This window comes from Myotis brandtii, unplaced genomic scaffold (assembly GCF_000412655.1).
Source record: "Myotis brandtii unplaced genomic scaffold, ASM41265v1 scaffold453, whole genome shotgun sequence".
In the NCBI taxonomy this organism is placed as follows: domain Eukaryota; kingdom Metazoa; phylum Chordata; class Mammalia; order Chiroptera; family Vespertilionidae; genus Myotis; species Myotis brandtii.
The window spans coordinates 523,536-532,145 of record NW_005367314.1 but is presented as its reverse complement, the minus strand read 5'-3'; positions in this window follow the sequence as shown (position 1 = coordinate 532,145).

Here is an 8,610-nt window from a genome sequence, read left to right as displayed (position 1 = left end):
GGTGACGGAAGCTCCCAACCTCTCCTTTTTTTCTTTTTTCTTTTTTTTATTCTGGGCCAGCTTTAGCTCTGAGGCTCCAGCTCTTAGGCCTCCGCTGCTGAAAGTAGGTATCTGGTTTGTTTCGGTTCGAAACAATGTATAACTCCAGCTCTGACTCCAGCTCTGAGATCCCAGCTCGCTGAAAGCTGGTTTCTGGGGTTTTTTTTAGCTTCTATGTTTGTTACAATGTTCAAACTGCAGGCTCAGAGGCCTGCAAGGCAGGCGGGGAACGTTGGTTTCCTCCGTCACTGAAGGAAGCAAGCCTCATGTTAGTTTCAAGCTGCCTGGCTGCCGGCCGCCATCGTGGCTGTCAGTTAATTTGCATATCTCCCTGATTAGCCAATGGGAAGGGTAGCGGTCGTACGCCAATTACCATGTTTCTCTTTTATTAGTGTAGATAATATCTACACATGTAGATAACACAGCATTTTATGACCTCTACTTGGTACAGAAGAAAAATGAGACTCAGAGAAATTAAGGTTATGTCTGAATAGTGTTTCTAACTTATTTTTAGCTTTTTGGTTTGAATAAAGACCAAGATCTGATCAGTCAATGGAATGTTGTCAAGTTATTAAAATTTATCTCATTTTGAGATTGCAATAACTTTCCCCATCCGGGACTTGCCAATACTCTTGCCTTGGTCTGTCTGGGCTGCTATAACAAAATACCATGGTCTGGGTGGCTTATAAAAAACATAAATTTATTTCTCCTAGTTCTAGAGGCTAAAAGTTTGAGATAATGATGACAGGATCACAGACTAGTCCTTGGGTCATCACATGACAGAAGGGTCTAGAGAGCTCTGTGGGATCTCTCTTTTATTTAAATTTATACTAGAGGCACGGTGCACAAAAATTTGTGTATTTGGGAGGGTTCCTCAGCCTGGCCTGTGTCCTCTCGCAGTCTGGGACCCCTCGGGGGATGACCACCTGCTGGCTTAGGCCCGCTCCCAGAGGGTTTGGGCCTAAACTGGCAGTCAGACATTCCTCTGGCAGCCCGGGAGCCCTCGGGGATGTCCACTTGCCAGCGGGGAGCAGGCCTAGCTGCAGTCAGACATCCTTAGCGCTGCTGAGGAGGTGGGAGAGGCTCCCACCATCACCACTGTACTGGCAGCCGTCAGCCTGGCTTGTGGCTGAGCAGAGCTCCACTGACCACCAGGGGGCAATTCCTGCATTTAACGTCTGGCCCCTGGAGGTCAGTGTGTGTCATAGTGACCAGTGATTCCCAGTCGCTCTGCTGTTAGGGTCAATTTGCATATTACCCTTTTATTATATAGGATAGAGGCCTGGTGCATGGGTGGGGGCTAGCTGGTTTGCCCTGAAGGGTGTCCCGGATCAGGGTGGGGGTCCCACTGGGGTGCCTGGCCAGCCTGGGTGAGGGGCTGAGGGCCGTTTTCAGGCTGCCCACATCCCCTTCAGGGAGGGGGGTCCTGCTGGGGTGCCTGGCCAGCCTTGGTGAGAGGCTGATGACTGTTTGCAGGTTGACCACAGCCCCTTCAGGGTGGGGGACCCCCCTGAGGAGCCTGGCCAGCCTGTGTGAGGGGCTGATGGCTGTTTGTAGGCTGGCCACAGCCCCTTCAGGGTGGGGGTCCCCCCTGGGGTGCCTGGCCAGCCTTGGTGAGGCTGATGTCTGTTTGCAGCCTGGCTACAGCTCCCAGCCACCCAAGCTCCCAGTGGAGGCTGGCTGGAAGCAGGTCTCTGGGATTTATTTAGCTTCTGTAATTGAAACTTTGTTGCCTTTTGAAGAGGGTACAGCCAGCCAGGGCCGGTGGGAAGTTTGGCTTCCTCCATCGCCGGGGGAACCAAGCCTCCAGCTTGCTCCAGCTCCGTGGCTGCTGGCCGCCATCTTGGTTGGGTTAATTTGCATACAGTCGCTCTGATTGGCTGGTGGGCATGGCTTGGGCATAGCAAAGGTATGGTCAATTAGCATCTTTGTCTTTTATTAGTGTAGATTTATTGTTGAACATATTACAGATGTCCCCTTTTATCCCCTCCATTCCACATTCTCCAGGAGTCTCTTTTGTAAAGGGAACTAATCCCATGTACGTGGCCTCCATCCTCAAGACCTAATCATCTCCCAAAGGCTCCACGGCCCCTCACACCATCACTTTGGGGGTTAGGATTCCAAAATGTGAATTTTGGAGAGACATAAACATTCAGACCATAGCAACTCTTCACAAAGCTGTGCCTCTCTGTGCATTTCTCTGTCTGGAAGGTTTGTTATTATGATGTATTTTTTTCTTCATCTTTAATAACTCCATTGTTATCTCCTCTGATGTTTTACCTCCCCCCTCTTCTAGCCAAGTCTTCCCTCTTCTTCCTCAGAGTGCCTCAGGTACATATCTAGTATAACACAGATCATCTTTTAGTTTAATTTGCTTACATGTCTGTCTTTCCAAACAGTCAGTGAACTTCTCAAGAGCAGAAACTCAATTTTTATTTTCAAATACCTAGTGTCTAGCAATAGCTCTGGAAGGTAATAGATGCTCAGTAAGAATTGGCAAAATTATCTTATTTGGGCTAGATTTACCTTTTTACTATATCAGCCCTTCAGTAATTATTGATTCTTCAGTTAAATGCTGTTATGGGTTGAAGTGTGTCCCCCTCCTAATGTCATCAAGTTAAATCCTAACCCCAGTACCTCATTTGGAGACAGGTTCTTTCAGAAGTAACCAAATGAAAATAAGGTCATTTGGTTGGGCCCTAATCCAACATGACTGGTGTTCTTATACAAAGGGAAAATTGGGAGACAGACATATACACAGGGAGACCACCATGGGAAGATGAAGATAACCATCTATCAGCCAAGGAGAGAGGCTTCAAGCAAATCCCTTACTCACAGCCGTAAGAATTAACCTTGCCAATACCTTGATTTTGGACTTTTACCCTTCAGAATTGTGAGGCAAAACTTTCTCTTTTGAAGCCACCCAGTCTGTGGTGCTTTGCTATGGCAGCCCTAGGAATCTAATATAAATACTTTAGTGTTTGATTTGTTAATGAAAAAAAAAATGTGATCAGTATGGAATAATTAAGGTCATCTATAATTCCTGATTAGATAATTTAGTTTCAAACTCATTGAAACTGCTGCCTTCAAATCAAAAGTAAACTGTTCTTAGGAGAACAAGGGTTATTATAGTTTGAACTTCAGTTTCTTTGTAAGTTATCTATACTGTAAGTATAGTTAGAGCTTGGCCGATTCTATTATAACCTTGAGTTGGATTATGAAAATAAGCATAAAAGACATAAGCAAATACTTGCTGAACAAAAAAAAAGCGTATTAATTTCCTACTTTGTACAAATATCACCTTTGAAAAGAGATGTAGACAGTTTTGTGATTCCATTCTGTAAATCACTATTAACTGCAACTGGAACTGAACCTTCATAATAACAGTTTCATCACCCTCAGGAAATAATAGGTTCACTTTTCTATTCAACAAATCCACCTTATCCTGTCCCAAACCCCAAATTAAACAAAACCTGAAAAACAAAGCCAGCTTCCTTTTTGGCTTGTAATGATGAACATGCTTTTTTCACTCTTCAATGGGCAGAAAGAATGCAAGAACAACAAAAAATTCTCAGAGTACATAAAAGAGGGCTGCAGTGTTGATTTCACCATTCAGACAGGGATCAAGGTCAAGCACAGGCATGGCTGCTGAGAGCTCATGGGCAGTCATACTTCTGGCTGTTCTTGTCCTGGCTATCTTTGGTAAGCCAACCATGCCTTTTCCTTCTAGACACTAGAAAATTTCAAAAAAAAGGATTCCCAATCTAATGAGATTGTATTTAGCATTAGGCAAAATGTAGAAACTGCAATTAATATTTAAGCAAACATATATTTAGATTACAGTGTCAACAATTATTAAATTAATTTTTAAAAATCTGTTTAACTTCCTAGAAATATCTGACTGTAATGGTCTATAATTTTCTTGTTGGAGATTACAGCAAGAACATTACTGCAAAGAGGTTTAGAGTGTTTATTTTAATGATGGTAGGCAGGTATAAATCATTGTCTTCCACTGATAGAATTTACACAAAATCTGTATATTTACATCTTTTCATAAAAGAAAATTGACTTTACCATTAAATAAACTCTTATTGACCATATATACTTTTAAGCAATGAATTATTGATCTAGTGTTTGAGATCAGTTTCTCAAACGTAGTAAATGCTCAATAAATGCTCACTGGTCAACAGAAGAGCAGATGATTAGATTTGTGTGATTGTCTCTCTAAATATTCCTATCAGTATTTATTCTGTGTTGAGTGTCCTGCTGCACTGATTTCAAATTTCAGGTAAAGAATTAAGCATCGTGGTTGTCTTTGTTCTTACTCAGGGTTTTGTTATTCTTTTCTCATACAGCTGATCCTGGTGAGAGCCAAGAGTTGCGATGTCAGTGTATTCAGATACATTCTGACTTTATTTCTCCCAAATTTATTACAAATGTTCAGTTGATACCTGAAGGTGCCTACTGCAGCAGAAAAGAAATTATGTAAGTAGTGAAGATATGGGGGAGAATGAAAGATCTAGCATTGAAATTTTCTTTCTTCCTTGTGATGAGAATTCTTAAGGTCTACTCTCTTAACTTTCATATATATATGAAAGAGGTTAAATGAGGTCAAATCTCACATCTTCTTTATATATTCATCCATCAATGGACTTAGGTTGTTTCCATATCTTGGCTATTGTAAATAAAGCTATTATGAACATGGTAGAGCAGATATCCTTTTGAGTTAGTGTATTTGTTTTCTTTAGATATATTACCAGAAGTGGAATTGCTAGATTATATGTAGTTTTATTTTAATATTGTGAAGAACTGCCATACTTTTTTCCCACAGTGGCTATACCAACAGAACACAAGGGTTCCCTTTTCTCCACATCTTCACCACATTTGTTATCTCTCATCATTTGGATGATAACCATTCTAACAGGAGTGAAGGGCTAGCTCATTGTGGTTTTGATTTGCATTTCCCTAATGACAAGTGATGTTGGGCAGCTTTTCTTGTCTGTTGACCATGCACGTATTTTCTTTGGGAAAAAAAATATCTGTTTGGGTCATTTGTAGTACTGTGTTTTCAAAGTTGACATTTGCTTACAAATATACTAAATTGAGAGTACAGATGACCAGGCTCTGAGCATTATCTCTGCATAGTGTGGGAAGATTATTGTTCAGTGTTTATGCTCTCATTTCTAAAACCATCATGTACCCTCTCCAAAAATAAAGGGCTCTCAAATGGGACATGATTAGGGTATGACTTCTTCTGAGTGGACTTTGAAGTCAATGAACATGTACAATAAGCAGAGATACATTGTCCTCTGTAAGGGTACATGGATAATTCTTAATTGTCTGAAAATCTCTCTATTATACACTGACACACACAATAAGATCAATATGGTCTAATGGCTCTGGAGGTTGACTTGACAATCTTTCTGAGGCCTAAAAATATAGAGCTTAGAGGCTGTGGGAAACACTTCTGCATTTTACTGAAACTTTTTTTTATTGTGAACTATATCATGCATACTGTTTGAGTTGTTCATTGCTAGTAACACATTACCATGACTTAGTGACTTAAAGTAAATCTGTTTATTATCTCACTGCTCTGTAGGTCAACAGTCCAGGTGGCTGGACTGTTAGCTAACACCTCTATCACATCACATAATTATTGTTTTGTTTGTTTGTTTGTTTGTGGTAAGAACTCTTAGGCTTTCATAAGGGGCTAAAGTCAAGGTGTCAGCTGGGCTAAAGTCCCATCTGGAGGCTCTGGGGAGGAATCCACTTCTAAGATTATTTATGTTGTTGATTAAATTCAGTTCTTTGCAGTTATAGGACTAAGTATCCATATTCTTGGCTCAGGATTGCTCTCAGTTCCTAGAAGCTGCTTTCGAATTTGTCTCTTGAATTTATCTCATGCCTCACATCTCTCTCTCTACCTCTTCTGCTACAAGCAGAAACAACTCCCTGCTTTCAGGGACCATGCATTAGGCCCACCTGAATAATTATGCTTTGTTTTAATTTATTCAACTGATTAGTATCCTTAACTACATCTACAAAATCCCTTTTTCCATGTAATGTGATATAGTCATGGATTTGATATCTAATCATATTCACATTCCTGGAGATTAAGGAAAGAAACTTGGTGGACCTTCTTAAGATTCTACTTTAAGCACACATGCAACAGAATATATGAATAGATATCTGTACAGTTTAAAGAGCAATAATAAACACCTGCTCACTTGTTACAGAGGCCAAAATATACAACATAATTAGTACATCAGAAAGCTCCACATGTGACACTCCTGTTATGGGTTGAATTGTCTTCCATACATTTTTATGTTGAAGTCCTAACCTTCAATACCTAGAATGTGACTGTTTGGAGGTAAGGTCTTTAAATAGGTAATTAAGATTAAATGAGGTCATAAGAGTGGGGCCTAATTCAATATGACTGGTGTCCTTTTAAGGAGAGGAAGAGCCCAGCTGGCATGGCTCAGTGGTTGAGCACAGACCTATGAACCAGGAGGTTTGGTTCTCTGTTGGGGCACATGGCTGGATTGCAGGCTTGATCCCTGGTATTGCGTGCAGAAGGCAATTGATTGGTGATTCACTCTCATCAGTGATGTCTCTATCTCTCTATCCCTCTTCCTTCCTCTCTGAAATCAATTAAAATATACTTTTTTTAAAATGAAGAAGGAGAGACACCAGGAATGTGTACACACAGAGAAAAGGCCCATGAGGACACAGTTAAGGGACAGCCATCTGAAAGTTAAAGTGAGATGCCTCAAAAAAAAATAAAATAACACACAAACCTGTCAATATCTTGATCTTAGACTTCTACTAGACTCCGTAACTGTGAGACAACAAATTTCTGTTTTTTAAGACATCCAGTCAGTGTTATATTGTTATGCATAGCAAACTAATACAATTCTTAAATCATATACTCACCCCACTCCAAGGAGTAACTATCACTTTAAACTGTGATATTTCTTGCTTTTTAAAAATTGTTTTAACACCAGTATATAATACTTAAAAAGATTATTATTTATTTTGTCTGTGTTATGGACTGAATGTGTTCCCACACCTCATGTTCATATGTTGAAATTCTAATCCCTAATGTGATGATATTAGGGGCCTTTGGGAGGTGATTAGGTCTTGAAGGTGGAGTTCTCAGGAATGGGACTCAAGCCCTTATAAAAGAGACCCCAGAGAGCTCTCTGACCATTCCACGATGGGAGGATACAGCAAGAGGATAGTAACCCGTGAAACAGGAAGTAGATCCTCATGAAACACCTAAAGTGCCTGCACTTTGGTCTTGAACTTCCCAGCCTCCAGAATTGGGAGAAATAAATGTTTGTTGTTTAAGTCAATACTTTTGTTACAGCAGCTGAAATAGACTAAGCCTGCTTTTGAACTCCAGGTCACTGGAATCACACTAAATGTATTGTTTTGTGACTTGCTTCTTATTATTCAACATTATATTCTTCAATACACACATTTTGATGTGTTTAGCTGTAGTTAATTCAATGTAAGTGATATTTAGTATTCTGTTGTAGGAATATTAAATCAACAAATACAAAATTATTTTATCCAATCCACTGTTGATGCACATTTAGGTTCTTTCTAGATTTTTACCCTTATCAACATTCTGTATATGTCTCCTGGTTCATGTATATGATAGTATCTCTAGAAATTATTTGCTGGGCTTAGGATGTACACATCTTCAATCTTGCTAGGTAATCCCATTCTATTACAACGTAATTGCACCAACTGACACTCTTTTCTACATTTAATAATCTGTTTCTTCACATACTGGCCAATAATTGGTCTTGTCAACCTGACTGGTATGCATTGGTATCTTTTATTTTTTAATTTTCATTTCTCTATTATTAATGAAGTTGAATTTTTTCATATATTTATGAGCATTTTGTTCCCTCTTTTGTGAAATTACTATTAATTTCTTTGCTTCTTTTCCTTGGGTACTATCCTTTCCTCAATGCCTCACATTTGTTTGTTTTGTTTTGTTAGCATAGTGTGGATATTAACTCTTTGTCAGATTTATGGATAAGAAAGCTCATTTTCCAATTTGGGGCTCATATTTTCATTCTTGGTATGGTACCTTTTTATTAACATAAGTTTGCATTTTTAATATATGTAAATTTAGCAATATGCTCTTTTCTGGTTAGCAGTTTTAGTGTCTTGTTTCAAAAACTTTCACAGAGTTTATAAAAATATACTTCTCTTTTGTCTTCTAAAAAGTTTATAGTTTTTTCTTTTGTATTTAAAAATTTAACCCATCCAAAATTTATTTTTGTATATAACGTAAGGGAATTATTTAATTTAATTTTATTATTTTATATAGTTTACCAATAGTTCCAGCACTATTTATTAAAATATCATCATTTCCCTACTGATCTACCATGTTATTTCTGCTATAAATTGAGTTCTCTCAATGGGTAGGGATGGTTCTGACCTCTTTATTCTGTCCCATTAATCAATTTGTCTATACTTGTATACTATCTTTATTATTATTTTATAATACTTTTTAACATCAGGGAAGAAAAATTTTCCCATTTGCAGAGTGGC